The following is a 16,277-nucleotide window of genomic DNA, read 5'->3' as shown; positions in this document are numbered from 1 at the left end:
CGAGTTTGGACGAGTATAACATTCCCAGATATACCACATCGCAATAACGAGCTTCAGTCGGGTTAAAAGATTAGGGTTGCTACAGTCTAGACTTACACGCCACACTTTAGATGCGTCCGCATTTCCGTCACCTAGACGCTAGGATTATAGGAATTTTGTCCCTCAAACAGTGCATTCATTAGGGTATCCAACCGTTGTCAAGAACAAAGTACTATACACTTCCTCCATTAAATGCTTTGTAATGTTTAGCACACCCATTATCTCCAGCAGATGATACAGTCAAAGTATGAATTCCTTTGTCTTTCTGGATCTCAAAATCTTTTTAAGGGCCTAAGCTTCCACCACTTGCCTAAAAAACGAAGAGAACAGCTGTGGCTCCCTTTTCTTCCCTAAACTATTCTTTTTTTCCTTCTCAACAATTTTTCCATTCTCATCTTTCTTTCCTCGTTCGCCACGCGTCAAGCGGCTTTCGGATACGCAAAATCAAAACCACTTTTCTCGACGACCTCTTTGTTTGAACTTCTTTTTTTAACCTCTTGATATTTCCCTTCTCTCTCACACGTCACCGACAAGCGAACAGCCGATTGATCTTGTTCTTCGGAGGATTACTCTCAGCTTGCTTTATCTTCCTTTTGGATGTCGTTATCGTCCAAATGGATGAGCAACTGATGGGAGAGAACACACTTTCAGTAGCGCTCGGTGGGAGGAAGAGCAAAAGGGGCAAAAAAGTCCCTATTCCCCCATTGCTCTCGTTCTCCTCCTTTCTTCTCTATCATCTCTTCCCTACTCTACTGCGCTTACCGTCCCATCTCTCCTATTTTTTTTTCTCTCCGAAAGTCTCCTCCTCGAACCAATGGCGAAGTGTGCACGCCTCCAGAAGAGATCCCTTTAACATTGAGTAGCCGCGGGCGGAGTCTTGGCTCAGGGTTCTTTCGCAGCGCCAGCGAGGGAAGGCGATATCAGTCGAGGCGATCCCGCCCCTCGTCTCGAACGACCCGTCCCAGGAGTGGCTCGTTCCTTTTCGCGGCAGAAGCGGGACCCCCTTCCCTCTTCCCCAATCATTCCGGGAAAGCAGCTGAGAAACAGTGGGGAGAGAGGGATCTCTTCGAGTGAGCAGCGATCGAAGAAGTTCTCCCTCCGACGACGAAGAAGAAGAGGGAGAGAATTGTCGCCCCTTTGCAGAAGCTACGGTGAGGCGGTGATCACGTGATGAGAGATGAAATGAGGGTAGTGGGGAAGAGGACTTACATTAAGGCTTTGTTCTCGGGGAAAAGGGGGACGCATTCTCGTTTGGGCCGTCCTGAAGTGAAAGAGCCCAGCGGGTGTCGCGCTGCTAATCTCTTTACTTTTTTTAATGCTTCGCACGATATGCTCTACTTTTTTTTACTGCCTAACACTTCTGGGTATTTCCTCTTTAATGTTTTACAAGTCTGAATGATTTTGTGTGGGAGCTCTCACGCTAAAAGTAGAGCCATCAGGAAGCGATGGTTTGCTTTGGATATTTAGTGGTTGTCTCTTAAGCTAAATGAAATCACTATTGAAGCCAATACATGGAGAAAATGAATCTGATGAAGAGTTTATTATTGGTCAGCTAAACATAGAAATTACAGAAGTACAATGTTTGTAGTTACCCTGACTTATCGTATCTTTAGTGCGGAAAAAAATATTAACCTTGGAATTAGGGAAAGACAACGTATAACAGCTGCTACAGCACACGGTCGGAATAAAAGCGTGGTTAGTTGATCCATAGGATAACTTTTTCAGGAGAAAGCAACCCTTAGAAGCCTGGAAAAAAATGAGCGATAAAAGCCAGGAATAATATTCTATAACGAAGGGTAGACACAAATAATAGAAGGCCCAACAACATGTCGTTTCATACAACAAGAAATTAGTATGCTATCTTTAACGAGCACGAAAAGCGTCAACCACTAGTTTTTGAAAGCGATCCCTCTCCTCCCTCTCCCATCCACGTAGACGGACCAACACGGCGTGCATTTGCCCCCCTTCATTCTGTATTACCGAACCCAATCTGTTACATTTCGTTTAGTACCGCAGTGGCGTTTTCAATGCGGAGAGGCTTGGGCACTATCACCTCTGACAGATTGGCGTCTGACGTCACCCAAACGTCACTCGCCACCCAACACCTGGCACGTGTCATCATTCTCCCTAGACCCCCAGGGGGTGTGCGAAGCAGTTTTAAATAGTATTTAAACTAGCGCGACGTCATTCGAGGCTAGCTGGCCGGGAGCCTGCTATGCGGGATTGATGCAGGAAGGCAACAGGCAAGAGGAGGGTGAGAGGTAGGAAAATGGGGTGCGGGGTAGAGAGGAGTTTGGTTCCGGGATTGGAGTTGGGTGCGGGGAGCCGAAACTTATTTGCGAGTCGTGCCACGGTCTTGATTTGGTGGTCTGCGAGTGGGGATTTCGCGCGAGGGGGGGGGGGGGGGCGTAATCGCGTCAAACGCTCGCCTGCATCTCGCTTGTGCGTGGTGCTGAAATTTGAACACCACACCACGGTATGGTGTTGCGGCGACTGAATCGCGTTCCAGACCGACATTTTCTCGGGCGAAGAACGTCCCGATTCTGTAGTATGCGTCATGCGTGACAATTTTCGTTATTAACACCCACATTTTCACTGGGAGGAAACTAACCTTTCATTTTGCTGAGGGAGTCCTTATCTTAAGCTCGACCTGACATTCCAAGCATGACGCCGTACCTGTAAGCGCAATCATGCAGAAAAGTAGGCCTGCTAATAGTGAGGATGAGACACCAAAAGCAAGAGGCCTCCAATTTTGCTTTTTAAAGTTACATTTTGTTATATTAATATACAGAATCGGCGGGCCTTCAGATTATCATTGAAAACATCCCCCCCTCTGCCAAGATTATTCTAATTATGAAGCAAAAAAGCGCCTTCTGATCAGCGGCTTTCGTCCTTAGAACATATTTTATTGTTATCGTATATACGTATGCCAGATAATCGTTGATCTTCCAGAATCGCGGCTCCTACAGCATGACACTGTGACCTCCTGCAGCTCCTGCATCGTCCCATCCTCTTGGTACTGTACTTAGAAGAGATAACAGATTGGAAAAGGATCAAAATGTGGGCCAGTTGGTAATTCATTTTCTTCGTTCAGCGAACTGGGAGCGCAGAGAAAAAACACAAAGGACGAAGCGAGGAACCACACAACACAGCTCGTGTTGTGTGGTTCCTCACTTCGTCCTTTGTGTTTTTTCTCTGCGCTCCCAGTTCGCTGAACGAAGAAAAATAACAGATTGGTTTCTGCTTCCAGTCCCTCGGTGGACAAGGTCTTCTAAAACCTAAACACTAAACACAAACAAACCAAAATAACGTATTCTCCATGTTGCCCCCGAGGTCTCAACAAGCCTCTGCGTAAGCTGTTTGCTGACCTTACCATAGACGTGCGTAAGGTTCCCCTTTAGGCGTTGGGGGGAGGGGCGAAGGTTTGTTGCAGCACCCTGTCATCCCTATTATGTCAATGCATGGGGCTGACTTATCACCCCCCCCCCCTTCGATACGCAGCCCTCCTCCCCTTCCTGTTATGTCAATGTATAGTACTGTCTTTGAACACTCCTCTTGTTGACTAAGGGAGGGGAGGGTGGGTGCCCTTTTTTACGCACGCCTATGAATCTTCCCCTTTGCCAGCCTGTTGCCAAGTCACACTACCCCTTATGGATTCTCCTAAGACGACTGAAGAGCGAAAGCCATCGCATTTTTATTGTTAGTTGATTGTATGAATCCCCCCCCCCCCATACCGCAAGTCTTTCAGCACCCATAATGGTTTTCTACTGCATCGGAGGTAGAAGGTAATGGAGGTTCTCTGCCCATCAAGTGGTATTGAAGTGCCTCCGGAATCGGTACACCTCAGACCTGGCGATGATATCACGTGATGGCGTGATGTTGTGTGGGTTGATAGTTACGCTACGATGAAGTCACGATGAAGCTTAAATTGAGGACGACGCAGCGAGCAATGGAAAGAAAAATGGTAGGTGTAACCTTAAAAGACAAGAAGAGAGCAGAGTGGATTAGGGGACAAACGGGGGTTAAAGATATCATAGTTGAAATAAAGAAGAGGAAATGGACATGGGCCGGGCATGTAGCGCGTAGACAGAATAACCGCTGGTCATTAAGGGTAACTAACTGGATTCCCAGAGAAGGGAAGCGGGTTAGGGGGAGACAGAAGGTTAGGTGGGCAGACGAGATTAAGAAGTTTGCGGGTATAAATTGGCAGCAGCAAGCACAGGACCGGGTTAACTGGCGGAACATGGGAGAGGCCTTTGTCCTGCAGTGGACGTAGTCAGGCTGATGATGATGATGATGATGAAGTCACGAAGTTCATAAGTGGTGACGTCATGCGGCGATGCCATCACAAAAAGATGACGACACAAAAGGATATTTTTTTTTTTCGCATCACTCGCGCTGAGCAGACGCTCACGATTCACGTTCGATGAGTCATCTAAGGTTTTCGATTCATTAGGACTCCCAGGTTTCCACTTACGACTACCTGTCAATAGCATTACGAATAAGTGGACCGGGACACAAACTCTCATTTTCAAATTGCATTTAGTCTACAATTTCTCCGCATACGTCCCCTGGAAAACTGGTATCAGACGCGACTCCCCGGTTAAGTCACCCGTGGGCAATTGTGGCGAAAGAGAACAAGAACAAAAAGTATGAAAAATAAAATAAAATTTACCATATACGCTCGCGCTACCCCTGACGATACGATCTGTCGATGTCATGCACAATGCGGCACTTGGCCGATGGAAGTCACATAATACGCTTGCATTTTCCACGGACTTCTGGCCACCCCGACTGGAGCGTTGGCAGCGGGGAGTGGCTTCGAAGCACGGCCGACAGGGGCGCCCCGTCGGTTTCGGTGGTCGGTGTTACTTTGCGCATGCGTGACCTCGAATGGCACGAACGAGCACCACGCGATGACGTAGTCTGAACATGACGCTGCATAAAAGAATCGGCGCACGCGACATAGTGACAGAAGGGGGCGGTGTGTATCGTTCTGACCGCAGACAAGCATCTGGCCGTAGGGGGTGTTGCGTTCGACGATGAGTTCACCACAGTCGAGGCGCATGCGCATAGTAGATTAAAGGCCGTCGAAAAAAAAATATTACCGCGCTCTTTTCAAACACAAGAGGTCGGAATCTGGCGACATTTAGGTATTGATAGAACAAAAACTTTCATGTCAACACCGAGTCTATTCACTTTTTATTGGGACTTTCTTCTGCTTCTTTGTAGATTTGCAGGAATGCTCCGTGAAGTAACTCGAGCGTAGTACCCCGGTCTGCTGTACTAAACAATACATGGTTTGCCTCGCTGTGTGATTGTACTCATGCTCCGCACTAAGAGTGTCATTTTATTTCAATTCTAGCACACATTTTCATAATTACTATGAAAGAAAGATAAAAACTTCAATGGTACAGCACTTACGGTGCTCGGCTGGTGAGGCGAAGGTCACCGGTTTGGCACCGGCCGTCGCGATCGCATTTCGATGGGGCCGAAACGATAGACCCGTGTGTCATCGCTTGGTAAAGAACACCACATGGTCGAAATTTCCGGAGCCCTACGCTAAGACGCGCCTCGTAATCCCTTCGTGAATTTCACGTAAAATTAGAGTTTGTATTATTCAATGAACTATGGTCTGTATAATTCCTTTATATTGCAAGAATTTCCAACTTTTTAACGCTCATACTATATGGAAGCAGGCCACGTCATACCTCGGTGAAAGAAAAGCCGGCTTAGAAGTTATCACATAAAACTTGAAAACTCACAACAACAAGGAACCCGTAGCTGGAACCTTTTCCATACCCCGAAAAAGAAAAAAACACTTGTACAAACTTCACGGCAATTTTTCTTCTCGCTTTTGTCACCGGCAATTTGTTAGCGGCCGGTGGAGCTTCGCGACACGTGATGGCTTTCAGCATTCGCCGATATACCTGAGTGAAAATGAACCGTTGATAAAGCACCTCGTCTCCCTTAGCGTCCTAGTTACCTGAGATCCCTTTGATCTGAAGGGCTCGATATTTTAAACCAAAAGTGAGATGTAATTTAGCAGAATGCCTTTGTAAGTGAAATCACTGCAACATACACCGTTGCAGCGTATGTGCTTGTATGCTGAACACAGCAAGCACTCACTAGAGATTATGAGAGATGAAAGTCAAAAGAAAAAATTAGCAAGGTATTTACGATTAGGGTCTAGCCCCTGTAAAATTGTTGTATCTTTTAAGTTTTATTTGAACTGTGCTGCCCTTCTTGGTCGGCAACTGATTCATGTTACATCGCGCAGCATGAAGTCCAAATTATGTCTTTCGTTTTGGAAAGGTTTTTTTTTTTTTTTTAGTATCCCGTATTAGCGCGTATTCTTTTTTTTACACATCTATTTAAACGGCCAGCGCAAATTTTCACTTGTCAGGAGCGGAGCGTTCGAGAAAATATTCAGATAAATGAAAATATAACGTTCCCTGTCTTATGCAGTTTTAAAAACTGAACTTCGCTAATTGACAGTTGACGTGTTTATCACCCGTCAGTATAATACTATTAGGGTAACATTCAATGCGCCCCAATATTCGTTATTACGAACGCTCATTAGACTGCTAATTCCTGCATTTGCGTATGACACGAGAATTCCCTTTCGGAACATTGTGAATTCAATTAATTTCATGGAATGGCCAATACACTCTAATGAAAGCAGCACGCGTGACTCTACCCGATGAATCCTGACTTGCAAGTCAGGTATATAATTACAGACACGTCAACTCTATGTTGCTCCTACTATACACCTTAAGAGGAGTCTTTGGAGAGTATTTATACCACGGAGCTATAAGCGTCATCTGGCTTGCTCGTGCTTCTTATTACTTTTTTTTTCAAACCTTCGCTCTCACTACTCTTCCATCAAATAATTGTATGTCACGCTCATAGGCCGCACGTACTTCATGGTGTAGTTCGTGACCAAGTTTGTCGTGATGACGCAAGTTGACTACTATTTCTGCGTGGCATGCAGAACTACTCTTTAAGTACTCTTTTCATCCTAAAACTGTGTACTGCGCGCAGAGAGCACAACGATATCCTATGAGAGTTCATGTCTCTCGCACGTGCAGGTGCACTCAATACGACTTGTAACACGGGAGCGCCCGGCCCTCACGAGTTGAAAGATTGATCATGGCTTCAGATTAGTTTCATGCCAACAACTAAATATTATTTTTTTTACTTGATCGGTCTTTCCGTGCACGTGTGTAAAAGAAATCCTATAGTCACTTTTCCTCCCCATGCTTCGCATAACGTCGATTTCCAAGGTGCGTGGGGTCTGCCAAATTTTTTAGGGGCGAAGCTCTTCACGCCATGGGCCATGGTCGTCGTCGTAGTGTATAGCCACTTCTCGTATAGTACTTAGAATGTCTGCTGGATGGCGGTACTTGTAGACGATTAATATGAGATGAAATGATGCGAGATGGTAGTACTTGGAGTGTTCACTATATGGACGGACGGATGGACAGACAGACTCACGGATGGATGCTTCGCCTACTCATCATCATTAACTTCGTGGATATGCTGTGATTTTTCCTTTAGGAGCATGATTTTTTTATTTATTTATATTTGGCGGAACGTGCCAAGGTAAGCTACGTTTGAGCCGGCTATCCCAACGTCATAACAGTAATGTACAATATAAACAAACAAAAAGCAGAATTAGGAATAACATAAGAAAAAAAACTAATCAAAGGCAATATCTACAATAAATAGGTACTTCCTGCCAGCCTGAACTCAGCGGCCCGTCTGTTCTGCCCGATGACAGTGCATGAACAAGGACCTGAAGTTTATTCCCGAGCACGCTCCGACATCATATCCTTCATCAGAAGCCATGTGGCGCCGAGATTCGGGACCCCAGGCCTCTCCCCATCGCCACAACAGCCCTCCCGCACGCTCACATAGGCACGCAAGTGAGGTTTTAACAAGTTTGGGAAAGAAGGAAGAAAAGGCAGCCGCACAAAGTCTGGGAGAGAAGGGTGAGCACAATCTGTGTTGGGGGCGGTACGCAAACGAGCTCGCTCAGGTCGGGAAGTTGAGAGGTGCGAGGCTATCGATATAGTTCCGTACAGCACTGCCGAAGGTGTGCAACACGGCCCGAATTAATCGGGGAATGCGAGCACCTGATGCTCGGTGCACTGACGCGCGTTTTGTGGTCTTGTGCGCTCGCATTCTACGTTTAGTTGACTTATAACAGCCTTCCAGTGGACCCAACATTCAATAGACGAGAACTGGAGCTAATTATTCTATAAATGTTTTCCAGTGGCAGTCTGTTGGTATTAATGCAATTAACTGTGATGTTACGAAAAGCTTTGCTGCACACCCGTGTGACGAACATTTTGAGTTGTCGTCCTGCTTGTATTTCTATAGTGCACGCGTACTTCGCTAGTCTCTTTCTGCATACGAACTTGCTTGGCTTCCCGTCGTTCTATGCGATAGCATTCGTCAATATTTTGTTAATGAATTCAACAAAACAAGTGAGCACATTTCTTTAGCTTATGGGGGCACTATTATCGTGGCTAGGTCATTGAAGCTGTTTCATGTACAGACATGTCGAAGTTACAGGCACAACTATGTTTGCAAGCAAAGTGCGTGTAGAGCTAAGTTCGTTGTACAAGGGAGCACTCAAATTCACTCCTCTAAATTTACTGGCCTCGAAAACCGCGAGTGGATATAGAAACGTAGTTTTTGGATGGTACTAGTTAGTCCAATGGAGTTATAACAGTAAACACCAATACACCAATAGTCTCAGGCAAATATATGCCACTATGTTTTTTCGCATGCGGCAGCGGTATTTCCGGTGGAGGCGGAAATGCTGTAGGCCTGTGTGCTCAAATTCGGGTGCCCGTTAAAGAACCCCATAAGGTCGAAATCGCCGGAGCCCACCACTATGGCGTCACGTATAATATGGTGGTTTGGGGACGTTAAACCCCTCATATCAATCAAATCATTATGTTTTTTTTTTTCGCAAGAGAGTGAAATTCTTGAACCCAAGTGTTTCCTTTACAATTGTTCCCTTCCGTACGCTCAACCCCAGAAGTTTCCGGATAGTGAGCACCACTCTAAACGTGAATTCACACTGTCTTAGTACACAGTGCTTCTAAACTAGCGGGCAGCTGTGTAAGTCGAAAGAAGCAGTATAGGCTGTAACATTTATGTAGAGCCCATGTTCACTGGCAGAGCGGGAATTGGAATTTCTCGGAAATTTCGCGTTCCACAAACGTTAGCAGGTTGGTGTACATTCGCGAAGCTAACTGGGAGCAGTGTCGACAATCTCCGAGGATGTAAATGCTGCTGAACGGAACTGCTAAGTGAATCGGGGCGCACGCACTTTACCACCAACTATTCCCCGCACAACGTGCACCGCGTAGTGAAAAGCCAGCCGCCGCGTGCTTGGCTCCTCCTTTCCCCAACTCGGAATCCCTATTTCCCGTTTCTGCGCCCCGCCTTCGCCGCGCCATATGGCGATCCCCGTTTCGGACGCCAAGCCATCGTCGTCGGCGGCGTAGGTAGATTGGAAGGCGCACTGACACCCCTCCCCCTCTCTCCCCGTGCGGCCTATGGATACATGTGCCACATGTGCGCTGCGCGTGTAGTCACTGCACAGAGCGGCTGTATAGTTACAGAATGGAAACCAGAGAAGGAATATGCATGACAACAGTGGGAGGATAAAGGTCGAAAGGGCGATCAGCTTTGGTACGTGGGGAAAGAATGGGGAAGCGGTGGTCCCTTTTGTTGAGCCGCCATAGGAAAAAAGAGGATTGAATATGATCGTCACGGAGGACCATGTATACGTAACGATGTATACGGTGTGGACTACGCATGCGTCAGTGAGCCCTGGGTGCTCTCTCTATAGTTAAAAGGGAGTTTCTAAATTGGACCCTGACGAGGCTTGAATATGATGGTAGCTGATCTGCCGGTTAGGGGTAGTGTAGAGAGATGGGGGAGGGGGGTTAGACCGTCTGTCGTCGGGATCGGGTGGCCGACACGAATCGGGAAGTCAGGTGCGATATCAAGGATCGGTTCGAAACACTATATAAGTTGTATAGTCATCGCCAAAGTGACACTGGTGTAGATATGCCGATGTACGCTGAAGTGCATGGATTAGTACAATGTTATATCACAAATGATTTCGACTAATCTACTTGTGGCAAAAACAAGATGCAGACATCTGTAGTTTTTATTTAAATATAAAAATTCAGTATTAAAAGCATTTTATATTCCTGTCTGAATGACGCATAGAAGTATGAATATATCAATTACAGTGATTGAGTGAAGGTAGATGAAAAATTCTGTAGCACGGGGTGCCGATTCACGAATTCATCTTTTCAAAATCCCATCTCCTGAACTTCTACCTTTGCGTTAACTGAGAATGTTCAAAAAACAAGCACAGTAAGATATAATACAAAGTTATAACAATGCAATACAAATCATATTGTACACGTCCTTCACTAAGCACAAGCCAAATGTATACACTTACAAGCAAGCAAATTCAACGTGCATTAATCGCATTTTCACAACAATCATTAATGTTTCCTCCAGTACGACCTCACACAACCCAGTTGAGTACATCTTTTCAATATTAAGCACCATAAATCATTTTTCATCAAATGTTCCTATATATTGAAAAACGTTCTTGCTTATTAATAGAAGCTCCCTCCTACGGTAAACAGGTCGTAAATGGGGAAAATCAAATACATCAGAAGCACCGTACTTGAGTGATGCCATTATAAAATGAATCAATCGCAGTTCATAAACTCTATCAACACCAACCATAAAACATCAGGCACTGCAAGCTACATTGAACGCATCGCAAACTGAAAGCAAGGAATTCTGCGTCATTGCTTTCATCTTTAAAGTAATCTAAGTATGAACGGTCGTCCTCGGAGACATGCCTTCAACCCCTCCCAAAGAGGACGATCGGCTTTCACCGTGCGACGCTAAGAACATCCCGTCGCACATCTTCGGAAAAAGCGAGCGCACGAACAAGTGGTCCGTGCGCAGCTCTTCTTCGTCCAAGTACAGCGCGAGGTCGTAGTCCAGCTCCAATTCCCCGACGTCAAAGTCCACGTTCGCCTGGACGTCTCCCGTACCTTCCCTCCGGTTTCGCATGCGCACAGCCTCGGCCATGATGGCACCTTCGTCGCCCAGCTTCTTGCCCACTTCGTCGTCTTCGTCGCCCGGACTGGACGCGTAGCCCGCGGAAGCCCTGGCCCTCAGCAGGGCGATGAACACGGCGGCGAACGCGACGACTCCGACGACGAGGCCGACGCAGTAAGTGATCATCTTGGTCACGCCCCACAGTCCCTACGTACGATAAGAGAGTTCCGTGCTTGTAGGTTACCCATGAGCATGGGTATGCGCAGAGTTCCCCGTTCTGTGAGGGGGAGTTTCATAACCGTATACAGCTTTTGGTGTATAATCATTCTGCCTACCTGTGGTCATCCCCCTCCATCAATTTATTGCTATTCCTCTATCTTTTCACCCATCTAGCTAATATATCTCAGTGATGAATGATTCCCACTACCGCGTATGTACTCTACTTTTCTTTCTATTCTGTAAGTGTGTTGTTGCCTAATCTTCTATTGATTTACATATCTACGTAGCAGTATAGAATTTCGTGGCATTAGCATCCATACGGAGCTGTGCATGCTCCCATAGAAGAGCATGGTAGATAAAATACGCTGATAGCTGCGAGGACAGCACCAAGCCCAAGTCGCCCAAGTACGTGTCCGAACCAATTGCGTCTCTAAACGAAAGCAAAAAAAAGTAAAATAAATGTTTGTTTCACCTTTTTTGGGGGGGTGGGGGGGTGGGGTGGGGATGTTACAGTTGACAAAAATATTTCAGCGTTTCTCTTACTGAACAAGTGTAAACTGTATCCTTGTCTGCACATGACTATACTGACCATTTGACTGAGCCACTATCTTTGTACATTACCGAAAAGGGTAAAAAATGGCGCTTCTACGAAGAGGATGGGAAGTTATGAAAACACGATCTGCTTTTCCCTTTTGTTATGCAACATCACTGGCCCAACGTCTTTCACTTCTCAGACAATAAACTAGCCGGCGTCATTTTTGTATGATGCCGTCTTTTCAAAGCTGCCCATTTTGCCTGTTACGTAAGAGCCAGTATGTAACAATATCATCGCTGTCCGTTTGACTGTCGATGTAGCCGTCTCTGGTAAGCAACGCAGCACACTCTTGTAATCCATACCTGCGAATGCCGCTCTGTACGCAAGATAAGAAGAGTCAACACAGAAAAACGTTTTCTCGGACTAGTTGATTTATGATTTCCGAAGGAAAAAAATTTCAGCGCAAAGAAACACACAAGAAATCATAGTATCTACTTGCTTGGATTATCAGTTTGTTCAGCACGCGCGCAGCCGACCAAAATTATATGCGTTCCCGTGGTGCGATGTTTCAAAATATTTTCCTGCTGTCTCTTGGTTTTCGGTCAACACGGGGGCAACGCGCTTTGCTGCTCTTGTGCAGGGCATATATGTACGTACGTTTCTCCAATAAACACAGTTTTAAGTTAGCGCCAGTTTGGTTCTCTTTCTCCATGTGTTGCTTTGCGGTACAAATTTCAAAGACGACGTTTAAACGAGATTTTCTAAATCAACTTTATCTGGTAGCTGCGTTCGTTCATTTGAACATTGTCGATCAAAAATCGAACATTACGCATACCCGAGGCGCAACATCAATACGGAAGTATTAGGTGGTGTGCACATCTACTCTAAAATACATATATGCGTAATTGTAAAGACACTAGTGTTTCCTATGCCGCACCACGGTGGTCTAGTTACTAAGGTACTCGGCTGTTGACCCGGAGGTCGCGGGATCCAATCCCGGCTGCGGCGGCTGCATTACCGGTGGAGGCGGAAATGTTGTAGGCCCGTGTGCTCAGATTTGGACAACGTTGAAGAGCCCCAGGTAGTCTAAATTTCTGGAGCCCTCCACTACGGCGTTTCTCATAATCATATGGTGGTTTTGGAACGTTAAACCCCACATATCAAATCAAGTGTTTCCTAAGCTGCCCACAAAACGCGACGAAGTGCACGAAAGAAGGCCAGCAGAAGACTATCGTCTTTCGAAGTCATTTCGACGACGCAGTTAGGCGGCCTTTTTTTTTTTTTTTTTTGGGCCCCACTGAAGCGTCAGCTCACCTGCGCCACTGTTCGGGAGTCGTGAGGGAGCAGGCAGAAGGCGCTCCCGGCCGGCCTGTCGTCGGGACACACGCAGAGGCCGCTCTGGCAGCGGGCCACCGCCGACGCCGCCGTACAGTCCGAGTCGAGATCGCACGAGACGCGAAGGCAGGTGCGCTCGGCTGACGAGAGAGCGAACACAGCGCGGTAGCCCGGCGCGCAGAAGCACTCGCCTTCCTCGTGCGTGCACGTCGAGTGGTTGCGAGGACAGGGCGCGTCCAGGTTGCACTCGCCCACCTGGGGACACGACCCATTCCATGTTTGTAAACAAAAGGTAGGCCGACGTCGACATTAGGGTTAAAATTATAGCGACGCCCGCACGTGACTTCCGCCATAAGCGCCGAGGGCTGCGATGTGCGCCAACCAAGGAGGATTAAAGAGAAATTGCTGGAGTGGAAGCTGTCGCAATGCCTTGCCAGCAGAAGTGAAGCCGCCTTTTGCCACTGCAAAGATGGCGGAAACATGTTCTTTTCTGATAGTGCCCACTTAAAGATCAAGTGGCTTTGATATTTCATGTAAATGCTACGTTAGTTCGATATTAAAAGGTAGTTGTTCCTGACGAAATAACACGCAGAAACGAGTATGGATAACTGAATCTTCAAAGAAATTTGCCTCCAATTAGAGGCTCACTAAGGAAAACTAGTAACTGTAAGACGCACTTGGAGCACTATGTGACCCGAAAAAGTTCCCACATTAAACTATTGGGCGTGCGAGGGAAACGCTTTGTTTTTAATCGCTGAACGGTGATACTTTATAATTCCCCTAGTAAGATGGCCGCCATAACCACCATCTTGCCAGAGGATCGGCTTCACTTCTGCGCAATCATTTCCACTCCAGCAATTTTTTTAATCCTCCTTGGCGCCAACCATAGAGTTTCCTAAACTACACTATAGAGTGAACTCTGGCGCTAGTGTCTACGGGAACTGCAACGCACGGCACTTCAGCGAGCATCGGAATGATGGGTAGTACACACCTTTGTCTAATCTTCGTACCTCTGGCCTGCTTCTGTCTTCGTGTGTGTGGCTTGGAGCTGTTTTCTCACGAAACAAAAAAAAATCAGCAAATGTTCATCGGTTGTGCTTCACCACCTTATTTTTTTTAAAGCTTACCTTTTCTGATCAGGTCACAAAGTTCAAAAGGGTTCATTCTTTTCTTCAAAAAAGAAACCGTAACCAGCAATAAACGAAGTCGCAAGTATTAGTCACCACCCGCAAGTACGAAGACTCGGCATAATGTGTACTATACCCATCATTCCCACGGTCGCTGAACTATCGCAGCGCCAGAGTCCCCGCTAGTTGATTTTAGGAAACTCTGTGGCGCCAACAAACAAAACTAAGTTGTGAGACGCCACTCACATTTAACCACGACGCAGCTGGTCGGCATACCGTTTTTTTTTTCTCGTTGCTTGACAGAGAACACCACATGCACCATTGAAACCTTATCAGAAACTGCGGTATAGGCAGAGCGTCTTTTGCCTACCAAGACCGCGCCACCGCATTTTCGTGACGTAAGTCCGGTGGAATTTGTCTATAGATAGGCAGAGCTTCTAAAAGGAAATGTGACTCCACAAGCCTATATAGCGTCTGTGTCAAAATGCCGCCACAAGCAGCGTCCTTTGTGCGCGAATAGTGAAATAAGCGCACCTTGCTTTTGCGACACCTGTTCTCAACGAGGTCGAAGTCGCTGGCACAGCGGCAGTGACGGCCGATGCAGCGCGTGTTCTCCTCGGTGCACTCCGAGTCGTCGAGGCAGTCCACGGGATCGCAGGTGCCATTGGTCATCACGTGGCCCGCAAGGCACCAGCAGCGACCTACGATGACGTCATTATTTATTTATGTATTTATTTGCTTTGACCGTACTCCAAATAAAACACACTGCTAGCACACTGCAAAGTTTCATCTTGAAAATGCTTAACAGGAATACTAGATGCTTTCAACGCCACTTTAATCTTTTCGCGGTGCCTTCGAGTATTCGAGTGAAACAAGAAGCTTCCTTTTTATTCGCCAAAACGTTTTGGGCAAGTGGGTGCGGTCCTTGGTTTAGGGCTCTACTGGCCTTTGTGGCTCGCTGGGTTTGGTCTAGAAAAGCCAGTTTGCTTTTCCGATCCTTGCTCGCAAACCAGGTCTCCCATATCCTCGGTCGTGATGTTGCCTCCAAAGGGGGAGAATTCACGTTTTGGGTCCGTGATTCGAATTGCCACATAATGTGGGCAAGAGTTGGCCATTGCCCACACCGCGGACAGCTCGATTTCCGATGAAAATGATCTTCACAGAAATATGCACCGACACGAAGAAGTTGTTGCATGCATATACAAAAGTGATGAAGTTTCCAGTACGTCGGCTTGGACTTCGCTTTTGTTTATATTGAAAGCGCGGCTTGATCCGTGCGTCGTTCGCCTAAAACTACTTGAACAAGTACGCACCAAAGGAACAGGACAAGCCTCACTACCGAGTACAGCAGCTGCGAAGGAAAACGGACATAATAGAGAGAGATACCGCAGCGAAGGATAGTGACGGCGAAGGAGATTGGAGCCTAGGTGGGAGAGAAAGGCTTATAGGGAAACGAGGAGGCAAGGAGACGAGAAGGAGGAGGGAGGCGAGAGTCAAATGAAGAATCTGCTCGAGGAAGCTGGGAGGCTGAAGGAAAGAAGAAAAAGAGGAAATGAGAAGTAGAGAGGATGAGGATATCTAATAACGAAAACAAAATAAAATTCCTCAGTGATGGGGATTCAAAGCGGGGTACTCAAGGACCAAAGATAACAGTCATAATCACTCGGCTATCAGGCGCACTAGAACACGCATTTATGAGAACCATTTGATTGCATAACTATCGGCGATAGAACAAGAAAAAAATAGTAGGATCAGGAAAACTAGAATGAAAGACAGAAGATGGAGAGAAACAGTGGGACAGAGATAAATAGAGAGGATGGAAAGATGACAAAGAGAAAGAAATTGGTAAAATTATGTGCATATCGTATAGCAAAGAGTTGGGAAAGGGAAGCAAGTAGAAGGAGAAG

The sequence above is a fragment of the Rhipicephalus microplus genome, chromosome 9, assembly GCF_043290135.1.
Source record: "Rhipicephalus microplus isolate Deutch F79 chromosome 9, USDA_Rmic, whole genome shotgun sequence".
Classification (NCBI taxonomy): domain Eukaryota; kingdom Metazoa; phylum Arthropoda; class Arachnida; order Ixodida; family Ixodidae; genus Rhipicephalus; species Rhipicephalus microplus.
The sequence above is the reverse complement of the archived record's forward strand: the minus strand, read 5'-3'. Positions refer to the sequence as shown.